Below are 21,192 nucleotides of genomic sequence, written 5' to 3' on the forward strand. Positions count from 1 at the left end.
CTCCGTCCGACCTGAGAAATGGCCAAATGAGGAAAAGGCATTGAAAGAAAGATGGATGAAGCACCTCTCAGATGTAAAGTGATCTGTTTTCTTTGAGAAACTGGAGGTGTTTTAATGGCTGGTGGTTGTGAAAGGGAAAATCTTAGAAAAGAGACGATTCCCTGCTTGTTGGTTGGCTGTCAGTAGCTGGATTTTTATCCAAGTACTTTTTGGCAAAGTTCGCACCATCATTGGGTAGTTTGAAAGGGTTGCGGAAACAACTTGTGTGAGAGAAATGTATTTTAACAACAATCTGCAGGAAATGCCCAAATTCAGTCACTCCTTTTTAGTTTATTAATTGCATCTTGTGTATGTGACAGCCATCAGAAGAGCTGGTTAGCTCTCTAAATGTTACTAGAGAAATGCTTCTGTGCTGTCACTCCTACTTCCTCTTTTTACCTTGGGTTCAATTGTTTCTCGTAAAGAATACACTCCTTTACAAAGTGAATAGAGTTCTTCCATTATAGCATTGCTGAAAGAATTGATTAAATAATGCACTTTACAATCATTCAAGTCATTCATTACAGAAAAAAGCCAAACGTCGTCTCATCCTGTGGTTGTCTCTCCAACCGCAACTATACGCTATCGTTATACTAACTGTAACGGCAATAAAACTAAAACATTACCTCGTCATTGGACATTTGTACCTGAGTCAGGCCAGATAGATTTTTCATCCACAATGGTGGTTGTTTTATTTGGTCACCACCAGCATGCGCAAGTTTGACCGCAGGAGTGTTCATGCAAATTGTATGATATATGTCAAATATTAAAAACAAAGGAATTCTAACACCAAGTCCTGAAGGACTTCTTGCACATTAATCATTGATAAATGTCAAAAATATGTAGAAAACTGTATTATTAAAATACAGGAAGCCTGGCAATAGTCTAGCTCAGTACTTGCCAAGTGCCTCAGCCTGTCAGTGGCTCTCAGCTTCATCCGATTCTTCTCTATTGACTTAAATCGTTAAAAATGGGTCACAAGTTTACCGTTTCTTAAAGGTTAAATAATGTCCTCATATTGCTGGGCTCTGTAGTTTTTATCAAAAGTTACTCATACGGGAGTGAATGTTGTAAAAGTGTATTTGTTGTGGACTATTTTAATATGCAGATTTGTTAACTTAGTTTTTACAGCAGCAGGGGAGGGGCTGTGGGATTGACTGAAAATAAACTACTGTGTGTGTGTGTGTGTGTGTGTGTGTGTGTGTGTGTGTGTGTGTGTGTGTGTGTGTGTGTGTGTGTGTGTGTGTGTGTGTGTGTACCAATTTGGCTCAATTATGTATTGCTGACAGTAATAGAAAAATAAAATATCACCAGACTTGTGTTTTTAAATTCCAGCTGATTGAAACAGACACATTTTATTTTCTGGGTGGAGAGCTGGATGTAAACGCAGCGTCTGTGAAGAGAGAGTCAGCCACAGGTGGAGGGTGTCTATACATCTCGTCACGTCTGGGCTCTGTCCACACTTCATCTGGTGATATTCACAGCCTGCTGCTCTCGTGAGGATGTGTGCTCTCATGTGTATGTGTGTGTATGTGTGTGTGTGTGTGTGTGTGTGCCTTATTATCGCAGTCAGGTGGATGGAGGAGGAGGGTGGGGGCAATTGTGCAGTAGATGTGGGGAGAATAGAACAACGGGGAGCTTCTTCAGTGACCGAGGCTGTTAATTAATCAAACACACACTACGCACACAGACAGTGATGAAGAGGCTATTGAAAAACACACACACACACACACACACACACACACACACACACACGGCCTGGTCTCCTTACGAGAGGCTTGAAACCATTCTACTTACCGACGCCAGCCATGCCGACTCTGCTCGCTCTATTTGCAGAGCCACCCCTCCCCTCTCTGATGCTATGATCTAACTGCAGCCTCCTCCCCCTTCATAGACACACACTTGCACTCCCTCTCCATGCTCACATGCCAGCGTGCACACACACAAACACACACACTCATTATTCAGCACACTTGCAGCATGCGGGGTGTGTCCCCGCAGTTGTTCTGTGAGTATTTATGTTTTTTTGTTGTTTGTTTTTTGTTTATTTTTTGTTTCATCAAGTGGCGGTAACATGGACTGTGGGCTCCTGTGTGTCAGTGCCGTGGTCTGCCTTGTTCATCCTGTTGATCTTGTGGTTCGTCGACCCACACGCCGCCTCGGTGGCATCTGTTTCGGAAAGGAGAGGAAAAGTACTGAAATGCAAAAAAAAAAACAACAAAGCCTCCTATGTTTCCTCTTCCCCTTCTCTCCATCCCTTTAGATCAAGAACAACCAGGGTTTTTTTTTGTCCTCTGTGATCAAGGACAAATAAACATGCGGGGGGGAGGAATGGGTTATTGATGGGCGAATATAAAATAAAAACAAGTATAATATTGGGGAGGGAAAAAAAAGAGAGAACAAAGAGAGTTGGTGGAGAAGCAGAGTCGAGCTTCAGATCTTTACAGTCAGATTCTCCGAGTGGGTCAAAGTTCCCCCAGCAGCCGGAGACGCGTTCTGATTGGCTGCGGAAAGGTGAAATTAAAACCACAGTAAACTTTTGACCTCGCAGGAACCGGGAGAGGAACGCCCATCACTGTAGCGAGAGCGAGCTTCTCCCTCCTCCTCATCCTCCTCCTCGTCCTCGCTGCTCTCCCACCGACCCACTCCTCCTTCATCCTTTCCCCTCTGTCCTCTCACTCTCTCTCCGTCTCTTTCTATCTGGCCCCTTCCTCCTCCTTTCATTCCCCGTTAGTCCATCACTCGCTCTTGTTTTGCTCTCTTTCAGTTTCTCTGTTTCAACCCACCCCCCCCCCTCTCTCCTTCAATCTCCAGCTCTCCTTTGCTGTGTCTCTTTTCCCCCGATGAATTTGTGCCTTGCTGCATATAGCCTGATGAGACGGAGGGAGGGAGGGAGGCACAGAGCAGGAAAGAGCTGGGGGAAGGGTATAGAGAGGGAGGAGACAGCCAGAGAGGGGGGGATGGGAACAGAGACAGGAGAGAGGCAGTAGAAGAAGAAGAAGAAGACGACTCGGGGAGAGAGGGGCAGGAGGAATGCAGCCTCGTCGACTGCGCGCTGCACAAACTGCTCCCTGTTAGAGAAGAAGAAAAATCTAAAGAGGAGCGAATGTATAAATAGACATGTAACTGTGGCTCTGACTAAGATCTGCTGAGCGGCAGGGTGGGGAGAGCCCATTTTTACTGCTAATGGTTTCTCTCATTACACATCAAACGACTGGAGGGGGGAGTGTGTTTATGTGTGTGTGCGCAGAGTGGGCCGATTTTAAATGATTTCATGAGCCAACTAAAAGAGCAGCCCTCTCCTCGCGCTCGCCGCTGCGCGTGCGCGCACGCAGACACACGAGCTCGCAGCTGCATTCGGCTATTAGCAATTTGCGAACTGCACAGTGCGGTGGAGGACTGTCTACTGTAATTGTTGTTGCTGTTCACAAGTAGACAATCTAGTAGAGATGTTCCCCAGCTGATCCTAAGTATAGGCATCAGGGGGGCGATCTGGGCATATTTTAATGGATCTGTAACTGAACAAAAGCTGATCCTTTCTTACCGAAGCTGCTTCTCTTTCACACAGCTGGCTCTTACAGTGCAGCATTTCTCTCCAGATGTGAGTGACAGAGTATATAAGTGAGAAAATGATTTGCGTTCACAGCCAGGCAGCAGTTTCGGTTTCAAGAGTCTCACAACTTAAACGTTTACTCATTTTGTTCAACTTCAGTAATTTTGAACCAGGACCTTGAGTATTTAGATGACTGGGTATAAAGATAAACTCAGATTGAGGAGCTGTGAATTAGATCGGGGGCCAAAAGCATCTCAAAGCAGGGACATCCCTACAATCTAGCCGGCACACGTGCAGGTGTGAACGCACTCTCGACGCCTGTCATCGTCGAGATGGTGCATAGCGAGGGGCGTCAGTTTTCTGATTTTAATGCGATTGAAGTAATCCTTTTGGGTTCGGATTAAGCTCTACGATGAGTGCGCAGCATCCAGCGGGGGGAAAAGGTGCGCAGGAGACGAGAGCCGGAGACCGTCGTCGTCGAGGATGAGAGGAAGCAGGGGGAGAAAAAGGGGGCTGAGAGTTTTTTTTCTTTGCTGCTAAAAAAACTGAGTTAAGAGAGGAGGCTGTGGATGTTATTGAGTTAACCAGACAGAGAGGGAGAGAGAGAGAGACGGAGGGAGGGAGAGAGGGAGGGAGGGAGAACAGTGAGAGCTGGCTCGATAGACAAGTGGATGAGGGGCTGCGCTGTGCTCCTGCAGCACAGTGGGCACCATATGGTCTGATAATGTATAGAGCACATGTTTGTCCTGCATCCTAAAAACTTGTCTCCTCTTCCTCTTCCTCCCCTTCTCTCCCTCTAATTACATCACTCAAGAGACAGCCCGTTAGATAAAACACACACACACACACACACACACACACACACACACACACACACACACGCTCACCATGCACCCCATTAGGTAAGAAGCCCCCCCGCTGACACGCACCCGCACCATCTTCAAGATAAGAGGCACCCCCAACAAATATTTAGGTCTGCACACACACAAACACATTCGCTAAGGGCCCCATCCCCCTCTAATGGGAAAGAAGATTGATACCGACAGAAAAACAAAGATTTCTCAACATGTCGCTCTGGCCCTCTTTAGCTCCTTCCGCTTTAAATATTTAAAGCAACCACGCTATGCTTTTTCCCCCATTGTGATATCACAGAAGTGTTGATTTTCTCTGATGCTTAAAGCCGGTTTGCCAGGCGCGCAGCATCAGCACCAGCAGCAGCAGCAGCAGCAGCAGCAGAGCACGGGAGCGAATGAGTGGATCCCCGAATGTACGGTTGATGTGTGCTGACAGTGATGTGCGTGCAAGTGAATGCAAGTTGATTTCTGATTGGGGAATATTGTGTGTGAGGAGGGATTGCTTTCTCCCGCACGCTGTCATCTGGTTTCAAGGTGTGTCGGCTGCTCTGTGACCGGCTGTGTGTTTGTTTGTGGGTGGTTATGCATGTTGCCATGCAGTTTCCCTGCCTCTCCGGCATGTGCTTTTGTCTGTGGGAGTGATGGATGTCAGGCAGGCAGCTAATGTGATTTAGATGCTCCACCAGGAGTGTGTGCGCGTGCACGTCCCATCCACGTGTGTGCAGTCGAATCTGTAGTGTATGTTTGTGTATCTGCCTCCCTCTCTCTCTCTCCCTCCCTCGTTCCTCTGCTCTTTTTCTCTCTTCTTCCTCCTCTCCTACTCCCCTCCCTCTCCTCTCCTCACCCCCCCATCATTTTTTCCCTGTGCTGTGCAGTTTTTGGACCCCGAGCAAATAAATAGAGGGAGGAGGGGGGGAGGGAGGAGGAGGAGGAGGAGGAGGAAGGGAGGTGTTTATGTGGCAAATCTGCTCCCTCACTGTCACCGCAGAGAACGAGAGCGTGAGGAAGGAGGCGATGAGGAAAGTAGAGGTGAAGGAGAAGATGGTGTTCTCTCGCTAAGACCACACTGATGGGTTATTGTGAACCAATTATGCTCCATTCCCACTAAGGGAAGTCTCACATCTTATTCATACACTCAAACACACTCGCTCGTCTTCACACACACGCATCAGCAAAAGAAGTGCTCTTTCTCCTGGCAGCTCAGGCAGTGAGGGGCTTGAGTTTTATCTGCATGCAATTATTTCTGTGAGAAAAGCACCTTTATACTGTCAGACTGTTCTTTCACACTAACTCCACCCTCCTTTTTTTTATTGTTTTTCTGCTCCACCAAGTTTCATTTATTGAACTTTTACATCAACTTTTCAATGTTACACCACTTAAATGCACAACTCCTGCATTTGATACAGGATGCTGAATAGGGGTGGAAATCACAATACGCTGCCCGTGATAACGATGGTATCACGATAATCGATAACCGATTCATTGTAAAACAATCATCTAATGATATCTGTCGCACTGAAGAATACAAAATACCTCTAAAGAAGCAAAATGCAGGAACTATTTGTCTTTGCTCTCCATTGTGGTGTCAGTTTCACAGATTTGACACTAACTGAGATGAAACAATGGACAAAAACTGCAGTCTTAGCTAAGTGCCTCTTGTTCATGTTCATGTGCTGTATTGATGTTTTGTCCCATCTGTAATACTGAACATGTTGGACCATTTACACAAAAATTTAAAATCATCTATGTTTGAAGTTTCAATGGTTTGAGACACCCGGTGTGAGCGGATCAGGGTTAGGACTTGAGGTGACAAATGAACAGGTTTTTTGAAAATCTCTTACACATTCAACAACAAAGTTTTGCAGCCCCCACGTTTACTTCCTGGTTAGACGTCCCATAGACTTCTCATTAAACTCTTCTCCTGCACTGATTCACTGAGCTGAACAGCCAATCGGAGTGATTTTTCTCACCGTGGGGCTTTGTCGCAGATTCAACAGGCTCAGTTAGACAAAAAGCCGTCATTTGCTGTCGGCCTGGTGTGTCAGCTCCCTTAAACTGAGCTCAAGGAGTACGTTGATTTTAAAGTTACAGAAACATTCTCTTGAAAACTTTCTCAGCTTAAACAAGACAAGATGAGAAATTTCCAGTTCAATTTATTGGAGTTTAATAGGCTAAAATATTTGATTAATTTAAAAGTTCAGCACTTGGCTGTCAACTCCACAGACTGAAAAAGCAACGACTTCTTTTACAGACCCACCATTTGTCTACTGGCTCAGTCATACAGGAAGTATAATTGTAGCAGAAGCAGGGATGCTTATCTCTTCATCCAGCAGCAACTTCAGTAGCCCACAATGCAAAGCAGTGAGAACCCAACATTAATGCTGTGTACACTTTCTGTAAAAGCTGAAATGCTCGGGCAGACAAAGGCAGCTTCCTGCAGCACAAAGTGTACGACAAAATAATTTGCAGCAGCGACAATATTCAAATAAGGTGTTTTTATTGAGTTAAGCACCTTTCAAAGTGCTTTATACAAATAGGAAATAACATTCAAAATAACTAAAGTACAAACAGTGCAGTTTATGGGAGAAACTTATTCTTTAAACATCCCCTCCAGGCATATTTTAATGCAGATAGTCAAGTAATAAAAGAACATCTACTGCCTCATGGAAAATTACAGAATATATGAAAAGGTATTAACACGTTTGACCTCTGGACATCAGTTGTCTAAACCTAACCCACACTTGCTGAATATTGAGCTTAGATTAGCAGGCGAGTGCAGAGAAACTCTAAACTGGACTTTGACAATGAATTGCACAATAATGACTTCGACCGAGGAAAACCTTTTCTCGTGTTACTTCCTGGTTTCATGTATTGTATTACAGTACAGTAATTCACTCATTTGCATAGACCTGTTTGTTGCCATGGCAGCAGAATGATCATCAGAGGCGGGGTTAGAGATGCAGGGGCGTGTCTTATTGATTGACCTGTTCCACTTATTAATCGTCAACGGTCCAGAAAGCTCACCTCCTCCTCCTCCTCATCCTCACCGAGCCTGTGTTGAATCAAAGGGGCCTCGTTCTTTCCCTCATTTTTTATTCATTTCACAACCAGTAACTAGAAGCAGGTGACAACTGTTTTACCGCAAATCTCGCTGCTTTTCTTTCTCTGCCCCGTGAGGCCTGTAACAAGGTAATTTACTCTTTGTGATGACAAGAATGTTTTAAGTATTTACCAAAGCCGCAGTCATTCATCGCTCTTGGATATGACAGCCTTCCCTCTCGGTTCATTGTTAATTAACTCACAGAAATGGTCCTTTATGTTATGATAATGCACAGCTCGTGCATAATTGATGGCTTCCAATGAGGCGTCTCATTCAACCCGGTTCCCCGCTTGGCTGTGCAGTCATGTTAGACTGTGAGTTTAAAACATGTTACGCTCTCTGTACATTTCAATGAGTCCACGTGTTAGTTTTCTTCCTGGTTCAGCTGAAGGAGGCAGATGAGGACACGTGAGGTTCGCTGTCCTTATCTTATCAAGTCTGTTTATTGGCTCTGCAACATTACTGTCAGGCCATTCCTTCATATTGTCTCTCACTCATCTCTGAACACATGATCGGCACGTGGCCGGGTTCAAACAAAGTAGCAGTGAGCTGTTGTTGACAACATGCACATTTATGCTTGTCAGGGTTGGACTGAAATGCAAGAATCCAGTTCAGCAAAGCTTTTTAATGATCCGTCATCCCTCACTTACAGCGCAGCTCACGTTACTGGAGAATGTTCCTGAAGGTAGCGCAGAGACTCTCATCTGCTGTGTGACAACACAAACCTCACCGACTGTTGCACACTAATTTACTGTACACACAAACACAGTGTCAACACAAAGACTGTGAGCGACTTGGCTGATCGTTTGATTGCACTTTTATTGCAAGTTCATGAAATGTAGACACAGAAAAATAAGTAAATAACTGACTTAATGAAGAGAGAAACGTAACAAATGCAGATGCTTCCAAGAGGTGACTGAATAGTTTCAACACCGAAGCTGTTCCCGACACTTTGTTTAATTCTTTACCCATCTGTGTGTGTCTGAATAAACACTCAACAGAGACAATACAATAATGGACAAAGTGGAGCTGAAAAATGCCACGCTGTGAAGGACAGAGGTATTTCCTCTAGCAAATCCTTTATTTCTGTTTTCACGATACTTGAGAATAAATTATGTAATTGACACCATGACCACAAACCACAGGAGAAAAGAGAATCTTCTATTTTTTAAAAGTTTGCAGTCAGGTTTGCTCATGTTTAGATCAGTGCGCACCAGTGGGAGAACTTGGTAATGGACAGTGTGGTATAAAGTATTGTAAGTATTGTTTACGGTTTACCACTATGTCCCAATGATTTTAATGGACACCTGCCCAACATTAAGAAACAATTATGTTCCACGCTGATCGATATATAGGTCGGCCATTATCTGTTTATATGTGCCAATTTGCAGGTTTAAGCTTTTGAGATATGCAAGTTTACTGTTCCAGTGGAATAAGGTCATTTTGGACGATAAGGTTTACTGATATAATATGTGTAAAAAATCCTGCCTTTGTTTGTGTGTGTTTGATAACCACATATATAAATGTGATACTCCCAATCATCTGCCCCAAAAATACAATATTTGTTGGGCTTTGATAGTGAGTGTTCAATCTCTGCTCTTGTATTGCCTTCTATAGCGTTACATACATTTTGAAAACTGGGCTGTGTGATACGTTCTAGAAATTGTTATAACAAAATATGAAAAGCCAAACATTTAAATGTTTCTGTTATGTGTTTGTACTAAACTACAACTGAAGTTCCTCATTTTGCTGAACTACAGAATTTAATAACACTTGAGCCTGAAAATTGGCGGTTATTGTACCGTGTACATTTGCTTATCTATGGTGTTGAATTCTAGCATATTAGCGTTATTAAAATAATATAGACGTCAACTTTATATCAAATTTAAAGTCTGTCAGGACATAAAAGTTTGTGAAATTATAATAAAAGCAATCAACCATTGGTTCAACCAAAAAATCCTTCTGTTTTCATTCCTTTAAGCGTCATTGTAACTAATAATGATAACAGTAACTTACCGTTTACTGTGAAACTGTGATATGAGCACGGGATACAGAGAGAAAGAGGGAGATCTCCGGCCCTCTTAAAGCAGGTGCAGCAATCAGATGAAGTTACTTCAGGTGCGGCTCATTCACCCGACACTCCTGCCACTCTGCCTTAATACAGAACAGGCAAAAACACAAGGAATCACAAACAGAGTGGGAGGGATCTTCACAAAGGGGATAACCAAAGTGATTACAATTCATCCTGAGGGGAACATGACTGTCTGTAGTAAATCACTGTAATCCATCCAGTGGTTGTTGAGACATTTCAGTCAAAAGCACAAATCAACCTCATGATGATGCTATAGGAAAAGTCAGAGGATCCCAGAAGTGTGAACAATTCATCCTCTGGGGAAAATGAACGTCATGGCTATCCATCCAATAGTGGTCAAGATATTCCAGGATGGACCAAAGTGGTGGACAAGACCAGCTCTCGTGAAAAAAAACAAAACGACTAAATAATCTCAAGTATTGCTCACAAGCCTCCTCTTTCCTCTGTTGAACTACACTATGATAGGTACACATAATTAATAAGCATAGACATGCACATCTCTAACTATAAAGTCTATATATTTGCTTCATATCAGACCAAATGACGGGGATAAATGAGCTTCAGAGTCCGTAGATCACTCCGGTGAGGTCTCTCAAGGTGAGTCTTTTTCATTGTAGACGACAACGTTCATCAGACGAAATAAGACCATAAACAGAAATAAAGAACTGTTGAGGACTAGCCGTGCGTGTGTGCAGTGATCCCCTCATTTTTTGATCTTCAAACGTGGCCTTACAGTATTTGATACTCCCTGAATTCTTCGAGAAGAAAATTGCCTGTTTTATTACATTGAGTGTCAGCCTGGACTCAAAACAGATGTTGCACCGTAAAGTCATTTTAAAGTGGCCTTGAGCTATTATCACAAAAACCTGATGCAATAATTTTTCTTTCATTTCTTTTTTATGGTCTCTTCTTTTCTTTTTTCTTTTTTTTTTTAGCAGTTTGCCTTCTCTGTGAGTTAAGTGAGTTATTGTGTGACTGCACATGCACTGTTTTGGTACTTGTGGACAAGCGTGGTACAGACAGTGTCGCTGTGAGCTTGGTTTCCTCTACCTTGGAAAGGATGAGTCATGCAAACGCCTGTTTCCTTTTTTGAATATGTAAATGCATGTTTGATGGCAGCGTAAAGCAGACACACCCTGGATAGCTGGATGAGTTTTAGTTTTAGACCTGCCTGGCCTATTTCTGCCCTGAGCCAGACGCTTTCCCTCTGCTTTGCTTCGCCCCCTCTATCCCTCTCTGAAGTGTGAAGTTTGAAGCAGCAGGCTGTGTGCTATGATAGCGGTAATTGGTCTAAAGATGGAAAGTTCACTCTCACTTTATCACTGAACTAAGAAGCAATTTGTTTTCAATGAGTGTTTTTTTTTAGCGAGTCTAGTTAGGAACTATATAGCATCAAAGCACCATTTAAGACCCGAGAAAAGGGGGTTGGGATGATGGACACAGTGGAGAGCTTGGCACTTTTTGTCCGAGTTGAAAAGCAGCGCTCTGTCTTGTGCGAGTTCATTGTAGACGGAGTGGGGTAGCTAAGAATGGCTCCCCTCTTCGGTACCCCCTCGTCTGTGGAGGCGAGCTTTGGACTTGGAGTTTTTTATTAGCCTCTGTGGTCTGATTTGTTTAAGGGGAGGCAAGGTGCCAAGATGTGGCTTGGCTCCTATTTTGCTCGAGTGTGAGTGCTGGATTTGTTGGAGGGGACTGGGCAAAAGCAAAACTCAAGCAGAGTTACCCAAAGTACACACAAACACACTTACACACAATGTACTTTTATGCGTTCTGCACTGTGCCGTGGTGTACGCTGGCACAGCACACACATTTTCCCTTATTCACAGTTATTACAGAAGACAGACACACGGAGAGAAAAAAAAATCCTGCCATTACAAAAAAGTAGAGACAGGAAGAAGACGGGGGTGAAGCGAGGGACAAGATTAAAGCTCACAAAGAAACAACGAGTGGATGTGCCTGAATTTCATTTGCCTGTCTATCAGTCGCCTGAGGATGTTTCTTAAAGGCACAGATCCAGACGTGAATGTTTTTTTTTTTATTATTTATAAAGGGTGCGTTTATATACCCTCAAGTAAATAACTCAATTTACCATGGACATGGTTGGTTTTTGATAGCCGGTTCAATTTTAGGTCTGGTTTCCTTTTTGGCAAAATACCAACATTAGCTACGCTCAGACACCACCAAATCTCTTCTTGAACATTTCACCTCTTTGCTTTCCGTTTTATTAACAAGAAGAACAAAACGTGGAAACGTTAGGCGTGTAGTCTGACTGACACTTGGGGTTTTATGAGGCTGATATCAATATATTGACTCCTAGTTTTAAAAACACAAACAAATAAGTGTGATACTTTCCCCTTAAATTTGTATTATTATTCTTTTTATTGACAAAGAAATCTTTATTATACCAAAATAACCTAACTGTTTTAAAGTCATCCAGCCATTTAGTACACCATCTTTAAGGGATGCAGTAATACCAATACTGACTTTTAAAGTAACAGTTTGACTGATTGCCAATACCAATGCTTATTTTTTAAATCTTGTTTTTGTTTAAATAAAAAATCAGACAGGAGAGTATACCAGCTGTAGCTGACTTTGTGTTTTTTGTAGTTTATTATTAATAACTAATCAAGATCAAGATTAATCGTTCCAAATCAGGACCCTCAATATGTGGATCTGGATCAAATAACTTATGAACAATAACTCCGTTCCAGATCAATTTAATCAACTTTTTCATATCTCCTGTTGCTCATCTCATTTTCAGATCGCAGCAACAGGTAATGAACATTAATTAGGCGGCTGCCAAAAAGTGCTCAGTTTCTGTCCTCTCAGTCAACAAAGGGTGATTATGGCTCTAAAGTCAATCTTAGAGTTTTAGTTATTTATAACTTTAGTCAACTGCAAATGCTGCAAGTTAAACTTAATCAGATTTGATTTGGGATTTAACAGGATTTGGATTCAATAAGAGGATTTGATTCAGTTTGAATAAAATGTTATTGAGCACCAGCTCGGGGTTTTTAGCCCTAATGGTGGGTTTGCAACCAAAGAGAAGTGCCATAATTGGTTTTGGTTGCAGTTTTGTGTGCAGGCTGGTGTTAGCAGAGCCTTGATTACCACCTTCCAATGAAGTTGGTCAACTGGTCAACACCAGTATCGTATAAAAGGCTGCACATTCTTTTCTTCACCGATGTTGGTTTTTCTTTCGGTGTTAGTTTATTTTTTGAGAAACTTTTCAGTTGTGTTTTCACGTCATCTGGCGTTGCGGTGCCGCTGTTGCCAAGAACACATTCCTGGTAAGACGACTTTGTAACGTGAACGCCTCCCAATCACATAAAAATAACTTCTCAGAGCCTTTAAATCCCGTCTCGTAGATTTCCTTCAGCTCTTTGTATGAGTTTATCAAACACCTGAATGGATTCTTGCAAACTTGGCATTTAGCTTTGGTTTTCCCTGGTCCATTTAAGATCGGGTCCAACATTTTAGAAGCGTGAAGAACACTATCACAAGCTCCTTTATCTGCATTGGAAAGACGGAATCGGCCATAGTCGCAGTGAGTTTGTTGAGAACAAAATGGGATTTAGTTCAGAGTTTACGGCCTCAGATGCTGGAATTTGTTAGCAGGAAAATGTCGTTCTCTTTCTCTCTCACACACACAGGGATATTCACGCATTATTCCACATGTGGTTCTCGGTTTTCTTCCTGGTTCAGCTGGAGGTGACAGAAGAGGACGTGTGTCTGTGTGTGTTTGTGTGGTTTTACCATCTTTATCTTATCAGTTTTCTCAACTGTGTCCGACTTTACACTCATCACCAACACATAAGCTGAGAAAGTGCCCGTTCCTTCATGTTTTGTTTCTGTTTCTCAGCACGTTGCTGTGTTCACAATGCAATAGCTCAGTGAATCGTACAGCGCTGCTTGTTTATGTTGTGCTTCGGCTTGAGGACGGCTGCCATCAGAGGAGGGACGGTCAGTGTAGATCACCATCCATGGGTGGATGAGCAAAGAAGGAAACTGGAGCACAAAGGTTTTTCTCTTATTGTTATTTATATAATTCAATCATAATTGATTGTAAAACCAGTAAATGAGATTATCAGACCTGGTCTTTCACACAGTGTTCATTTTTAAGCCATAGTTTGTGGATTTGATAAGCAAATATGTCAGTAAGACCCCAGTCAGCGTGTGAAGCAGTTTTTCTGTTTGACATTTATTCTAATAATATTTGACACTTCACCGCATGGTATTGCATTGTTGTTGGCATATTCACTGACATATTAAGGCAAGGCAAGTTTATTTTTGAAGCAGGTTTCGAACACAAGGGTAAATTAAGGGTGCCGCACAGAGTAGGGTTGGGCGATGACTACCGAATTGGCATGTGACATCTGTCCACAGTGAAACTTCACGGTCGACGATGACTCTCACACCCCTGCCTGGCGAGCGTTCGACATACATCCCTGTGCTGGGTCTGATTTGGTCTTCGCACCGCATGTCTGTAACTTTCTGGCTTGCTATACAGAGGAAGCTATGCTGAGAAGACGCAACTAACAACGGCATGATTGAGTCTTAGTTGCAACCTAACTGAGCTGGCTTAATGAGAAAACAATTAACATGGCATGGAGAGAACACCAACAACTCGCTCGTGTGTTACGTCCACTCTGAGCCTCTTAAATCACGATGAGACAATGGTACAGGGCTCAGAAGGCAGTGACCGTCAGCCATTGATGATGGACGATGGCACCGTCATCAGCCATCGGTCCAACCCTTGTACAGAGAAATTAAAACACAGGACGAAGTTAAAACGGCACACTTTAAGAGAGCACGTTTATGAAGATAAATCTGTATAAGAATAAATAAGATATTTACTAAGATGATAATAATCTGATGATGATGATAATAAGGCCTTGGGTTTTAAAAACATTTAGTTAATTAAGCACCTGCCTGATTTAAAACCTTCAGCAGTCCGGGAATCCTTAAAACCATTAAAGTTGAACACCAATTAGCTGCTCTAACAAAGGTCTGACAATCACCAGTTATCAATTAAGCAGCTTAGGGACAAAGAGGCTCGGTAAAAATTGAATCATCAGACCCGAGTTCTGCAATTTCACGTAAGGTGGAAAGAGGAAGAAATCTCAATCTGACCGCTGACGTGAAACAGCTTCTCCGACAGTGTAAAATGCAGAATTGTCCCTGACAATAACGAAGTGCTGGTGAGCAGCTCAGGTTCACGAAGATAATGTCCCCTTTATTAACATCCGCAGTAAAACGTGAACTCCGGCTGCATCCTCTTCAACTGTGCCGCTTTAACAAGACAAAGACGCTGTTGTGTAAAATATTTATTGTGTCGCTCAAGTGCAGCGACGAAACACAATCGCCACAAACGCTCATTCAGTAAACGGTTGAGTGCTTGTTTCGCCGACTGACGAGGAGCAGTTGAAGAGCACAACAAGGTAAACAGACGACATGTTGAGAGGGCTGCGAAAAGGCCTCCGCGTGCGACCTCAAGCTTAACATTTCTCCTTAGACTCTGCCTCTGCATCTTTACGCTCATTCACACCGCTTTTATATTCAAGGCTTTACACCACATGCCGCTAACTAGCATTTTATTCACTCTGGTTTTCATGGTTGTGTCAAAATGAGCACAAAGAGCTGTAATGATCATCACACTGAAGGCCAGGAGAACTACTTTTATTCTCAACTTCTGCACAAAAAAATGGAGTCACGGCCGAGCTATAAATTCTTCCTACTTAAGCAGCCGCTCTCTGGCTTTATTTTTCTCCCCTTACAATTAATAGGAAACACATCGGCTGAAGGAGGGTCTTTGTTGGTGTGTGTGAGAGTCCATACATCACCTAAACTAGAGCACCCGACACCCTCCCTCCTCCTCTTCCTCCTTCCTACTAACACACACACACACACACACACACACACACACACCGACAGCCTCCATCTGCTCCTAATCATGGGTGCAGCCAGCGGTCAGGTCGCTGTCTGTGAACACACACACAAACACACACACACACACACACACACACAAAAACAGACAACATAGGCACGCTAGGCATGAGGTCAGCCATACAAAACCACACACACACACTCGTGGAGGCGTGTCCGGAACTATTTGGTTGTAAACGTGCGCTCCGACACAACGCTCTCACACGTCCTCCTCATGAAAACGAAAGTCAACCTACATTATCACACACACACACACACACACACACACACGGAGGCACAGTGACAGATGAACATGAGACATCTTGGCAGCGTGCTTCACTGATGACAGGGTGCGATCTCCATGGTTACGCACTCTTTACCCCCACGAGATACTCTCTTATGATTCTTCAGACTGAGCACTTGAGCTAATACAACAACAACACACACACACACATTGTTTCTTATCTGGATCTAAATGGACACAAATTAGCCTATTATGTGCTTTTGGGGATTAGAGCTCCGATTTAGCCTAATAGTCTGTTTTCGTCCACAAAGCACGGGAGATATTTGCCAATAAAAGCTTGACGTTTAAACCCAGTTGTTGGGATCTGCAGTGCACATTCAGTGGGGAAAAAAACTAGTTAGAGTGACTTGTTTGAATCCCGGATCACATGCTGTCGTCACTTTCAGGTTTCGACCGTTTGGCTTCCTGTAAAACTTGTGTCTCAACATCCCTTTTCGTGTATTTGTGCGTGCGTGTGTGTGTGTGGGGGGGGTGTGTGTGTTTGTGTGTGTGGTCAGTCTGGTTGTGAGTGCTATCTGTGTGTTGATGCAAATGCACAGGAGCCACGGTGTGTTTGCTCTGTGTACGCGTGCACCAGTAATGAAGACAAAAGCACATAGCGAGGCACGGCTCCCTCACAGTTCCTCCTGCTCATTAAGCCGTTAATGCAGCTTCCTGTGCATGTGTCTTCAGGCCGCTGATTAATAATGACGCTTGTTGTTCATTAATATCGCCCTAATGAACGTGCACTCTGGAGCGTGATCGTTAAACTTTTTTTTCTATGTGTGTGTTTCTTTTTTTTCTCCAGACTCCATTGACCAACCGGCATTGGACTGCACCTCCAGAGTGCGGGGAGGGGGGATCCGATCGTCCATCATCTCGGCGCCGTCACAAGGTGGGCTCACATCCCATATGGTTGGCATGGTAACATCCTGCTGGGTTTAGGTTTGCCAGAGACAGTTTCTTGTTGTTGCCACATTCTTGCAACATCCTCCTGACCTGAACACAAAAAGATCTGTGTGTGTGTGTGTGTGTGTGTGTGTGTGTGTGTGTGTGTGTGTGTGTGTGTGTGTTTGTTCTCTGAAGCAAATGCTTCATGGAGGTGTTTTGTGTTTGAGATTTAAAAAAAGAAAGAAAAAGACATTTAGAAGGTGGAATAGTTTAGGAGGAGAGAGTGAGAACAAGAGGAAAACAAAGAGGGTTGAGCGGATGATTTTCAGGCAGATGAGAAAATGAGTGGGAAGACAGCAGGGAGACGGGAGGAGAAATCAAATTATTCTTTGTGCTCTACCTGCCACAAAGGCTGAAACAGAGCATTAATCTTTTACCCCTGTGTGTGCAGGTGACAACAGCACACACACACAAACATACGCACAAAAAATGTACCCAGACTTCACCAAACCGCACTCTCTCTTTCGTTCACGTGCAGCTTCACGCATGCTTTTGCAGACACGCTGCCGTTGCAAATAGAGTAGGAGTGATTGTGTGTGGGGGTTGGGGTGAGGGTGTGAGGGTGTGGGTGTGTGGGGGGGGTGGTGGAGTCCGGTTCCAGACAGAGAAGATATACTGGACGTGAACAGGAAGAAAACTAGACAGGATGAAGATGAGGAGGAGCAGGTGGTTACCGGATTCTTCCTCAAAGATTTAAAGTAAATATGTAACTTGAAAGTGATTTCTGACTTCTGAGACTTGTCTGAAGTTGAAAAACTGGGATTTTGGGTCAGTTTAGTAAACTTGTGCAGTGTTTTTTCCCATGAATCACATTGAATCTGCTTTAACTCTGATTCTGACCTCTGACCAGCTTCTTCTCCATAGCAATGGCAGCTTGAGCTCATGGCTATTGTAGTATATAGACCATCCACGAGAGCTGAAACGTGTTGGCTCAAAGGTCGAGGTTCAAAGTGGAATTCACCGTCATGCTCTCCATATAAAATAATCAGTATTGAGGGGAACAAAGTTCTGTTCCTTCAGTGGTCTGGTGCACACAATGAGAGAAAATGCTGTTTAGTAAAGAAAACAAACAACAACAAAGTCAGTGAAGTGCACACAAGAAGTGTGAAGTTGTTTTAAAGTGCAATTATGACAACAACAGTGCAATTATGACAACAACAGTAAAGTGTTCTAATGTACGAAAATGGACATAGAAATAATTGCAAACACGACAGAGATAGCACTATAAGCAGGCTTGTATTTGATTATTGATGAAACAATTTTAATAATGAATTGTTTAAGTAATTTGTCAAGCCAAAACACTATTAAATCCTCCGGTCCAGCTTCTGAAATGTGAATATTTTCTGTTTTTCTTCAATATCTTTACATAAAATGGAGCAAGTTAGTGAAATCATCAAGAAAGTAATCATCGTAATCAAGTCCATACGATAAATGATGCTGCCCTGCCATCCACCATGCTAGAAATAAGGTTGAAATAATTAAACACATGGCCACTACATAAGCGTATAGTGTCGCTACCTTTCCTAGAAGTCTGTACGTTAAATTGGTCATTTATATTGTATATTTGGTACTTTTATGTTGTTATTTATGTTCGAATGACTTTGCACACGACCGAAGAGGCAACTACAGTGTTGTCAGAGACGATGACAGGAAAGCTGCCTTGAGGACCGTTGACATATCATGGAAAGGAAGCGCTGAAATGTGAACAAAGTCTACTCGGCTAGGTTGGACCAACTTCTGCAGAAGACTGGACAGAGATCAGATCAGACGGCAAACTAGGAACACATTTTTTCTTCCTTATTGTCCATAAAGCAGAAAAAGTCTGTGCATTACAAACAAATAACTACTCAAATGAACCAAACTACAATAAAGAAACCGTCAGAAGAGTGAATGTTGATCGAAAGGATGTTTTGCAGCTGTAGACTATAAAATAAAAGTAATTTACTATGCTGATCAAAGACTGCCGGCAGCCAACTGAAATTTTTAAGGTGGGATGTTTTCTTGTATTTTATTAAATGCATGAGTCGATGTTGTGAATCAATCAACGCTCTTCAAATGTGACAAACTTTGGCCATGCAGGTCCACAGGTCTGTGTTCATTATTGAGTGTCTCGATCGAAGAAAATAGAGTCGGACTTCGGTTTTTATCTGCCTTGGCGGGCCGTCAGGTAGAGCCTATGTGTGGGAAACACTGTGCTTGTGCGAGTTCTCCAAGCGAAGCAGCTGCAGCTCCTGTCATGTCACTGGTGTGAGTTTACATGGCCAGATCAGGGCCTCGTGCCTCTGTTTTGTCAACAGAGATTATGAGAGAGCGGCTCGCTGGCAGGTAGGCGGCAGGGGAGTCGCCAACCAGGCCGACTCTGTCACCTTCCCTCCCCCCTGTCTCCCCTCCTATCTGCTCCTCGCTTTTGTCACCAGACAAGCAGAACCCCGCCCACACAGTCCTGGCTTCTTCTGGAAATAGACGCCTGTCAAACAAATACACCGGAAGTTGGGCGGCAGCCACTTCTTCCGTCTCTGCGTTTGAGAGGTGGTGAATGACCACACTCGGCTAATCATCGTTTTACATAGAGAACCAACTTTTTTTACAAACTTTCCGTGCTAACCTTCAAGCTCTCTTGCACACAACAACACATAAGAGTTTCAATTTGACGCTAAATGACGCTGAAACATTAGCTGGATCTATCTGGGGACGATGCTGAGACAGGAATAAACCTGCCTGTGTGCAGATGAAAGAGAGGTGTGCTTAATATTTGTTTTTGCTAATTTTCCCGTACACTCGTCGTCTGGCCCCAGTAACTCTTTCCGACATGTTCTTGTTTGTTGCATTGTTTTTTTCCCCTGGTGTGACTCACTCTGTCGTGGGAAGGCTGTCGTCGCTCCACTTTGTTTTCTGTCTGCCGAAACCTTTTTTTTTTGTTTTTTTGCTTTCAGTTGCTGCCGTTCATCCATTTAAAATCCGCTCCCCTTGAGTCCACGAGTTTAACTCACCAGTGGCGTTTAAGCGCTGCTCCTCTTATTGAAAACATTTGTATTGTGCACACAGAAAACAAACACATTTCTACAAGAAAAAATACCATTCAGTTCAAAGTCTTGCATCTAAAAGATGTCTAGAATTGGGAATTGTGAGACTTTTATGTGAAGTCAAGTCAGATAACTCACAGCTGTCTGCAGACACGTTCTCCCTCCTCGCGAAAACTCAAAACAGAATAAATTCAATGTTCAAATTTGGACAGAAAACAACCTGATTAATATCCATGAAATGAATAGTTAATATTGAAAGTTAAATCCCCAGACTCTACAAACTTTCTAAAGGTTATTGTTGGAAACAATGAAATCTCTCTGCAAACTTGATTTTCTTTTGCCGTGATAAACCATTTCATGAAATTTCCCAAAAGTAACTGAAACAAAAAAAAAAATCAGAGAGGCTGAAACACATGCAGCACGTCCCATTATACACAAAACAAACAACACAATGACAATTGTGCTGCTTATACAGTCACAATAATAACTGGAGCAACTCTTTCTCTATTTTCAATTATCATCCGTCCCGACTGCATTGAGGAAATGAATAATATCCAGTTAAATGTTCTACATGCAGACAACGAATATCAATCAAAAACTTACACGAATCCAGAAATGTTACATATTCGGTGTCTGAACAGGGTTTTTGCTGCAGTCCATTAAAAGACAGAAGTTCAGGGTCAGTATTATTCAGATCTAGTATTAGCATGCTTTAAGTGATGATGAGATGGAGGAGTCTGCTCATACAGACTTCTATCAAGCATAAATCAGCTGAATGGAAACTATAAAGTTGTTACAGCATGTTTCACAACACAAACGCCGTATAAAATAAAAATGTATCCAAAGGTAAATATTCACAGAGTCATTACATTAGGGTTACTGCAGTGACGAAAATTTCCCTTGGGTCTAAATCCAAATTATTGCCAAATGGGCGCTTTTGCTTTTTCGCTTTGACAACAAATCCAGCATCTGGCATCATCTTGTCATCAACCCTCCTTACTCTTAATCAAATCTTACCCCCAGTTTCCATCGGGTCCGTCATGGCTGATCTGATCGCGGCTGTTCTAGACTCCGCTTGTGTTTCCACCGGCTCCGCCACGGCGCATTTCAGGAGCATCCCTCCGCTCTGCTCTGCAGAAAATACCTAAGTCTGGTTTTGACAGAAGCTGACCGCAGCCGCGTCAGTCTGCACAGAGCACATCAGGAGACAGGAAGTCAGACAGCAGAACAGCATAGCGCATCTAAACATCTGGTGCCGACTCAGGCTCTGCAGCGCAACAAACAACATCAGGTGTGTTAATGTCGTAGTACTCGGGCAAGATGACTCTAGAATTTCCCTGTAATTGTTTTGTCGCGGTGGTGGCAGCGGTTA

At 43.1% G+C, this 21,192-nt stretch overlaps 1 protein-coding gene across 1 annotated transcript in view; it reads left to right on the top strand.

Moving 5' to 3' along the window:
* Nucleotides 1-21,192, top strand: part of LOC311265034 (nuclear receptor coactivator 3-like) — a 64,304-nt gene that overhangs the window by 19,016 nt on the left and 24,096 nt on the right. Inside the window, exon 2 of the mRNA XM_084366317.1 lies at nucleotides 16,655-16,741. The gene's annotated coding sequence lies outside the window, so the exon portion shown is untranslated. The remainder of the gene's footprint in view (nucleotides 1-16,654; nucleotides 16,742-21,192) is intronic.

This window comes from Pagrus pagrus (assembly GCF_965226575.1).
Source record: "Pagrus pagrus genome assembly, chromosome: 11".
In the NCBI taxonomy this organism is placed as follows: domain Eukaryota; kingdom Metazoa; phylum Chordata; class Actinopteri; order Spariformes; family Sparidae; genus Pagrus; species Pagrus pagrus.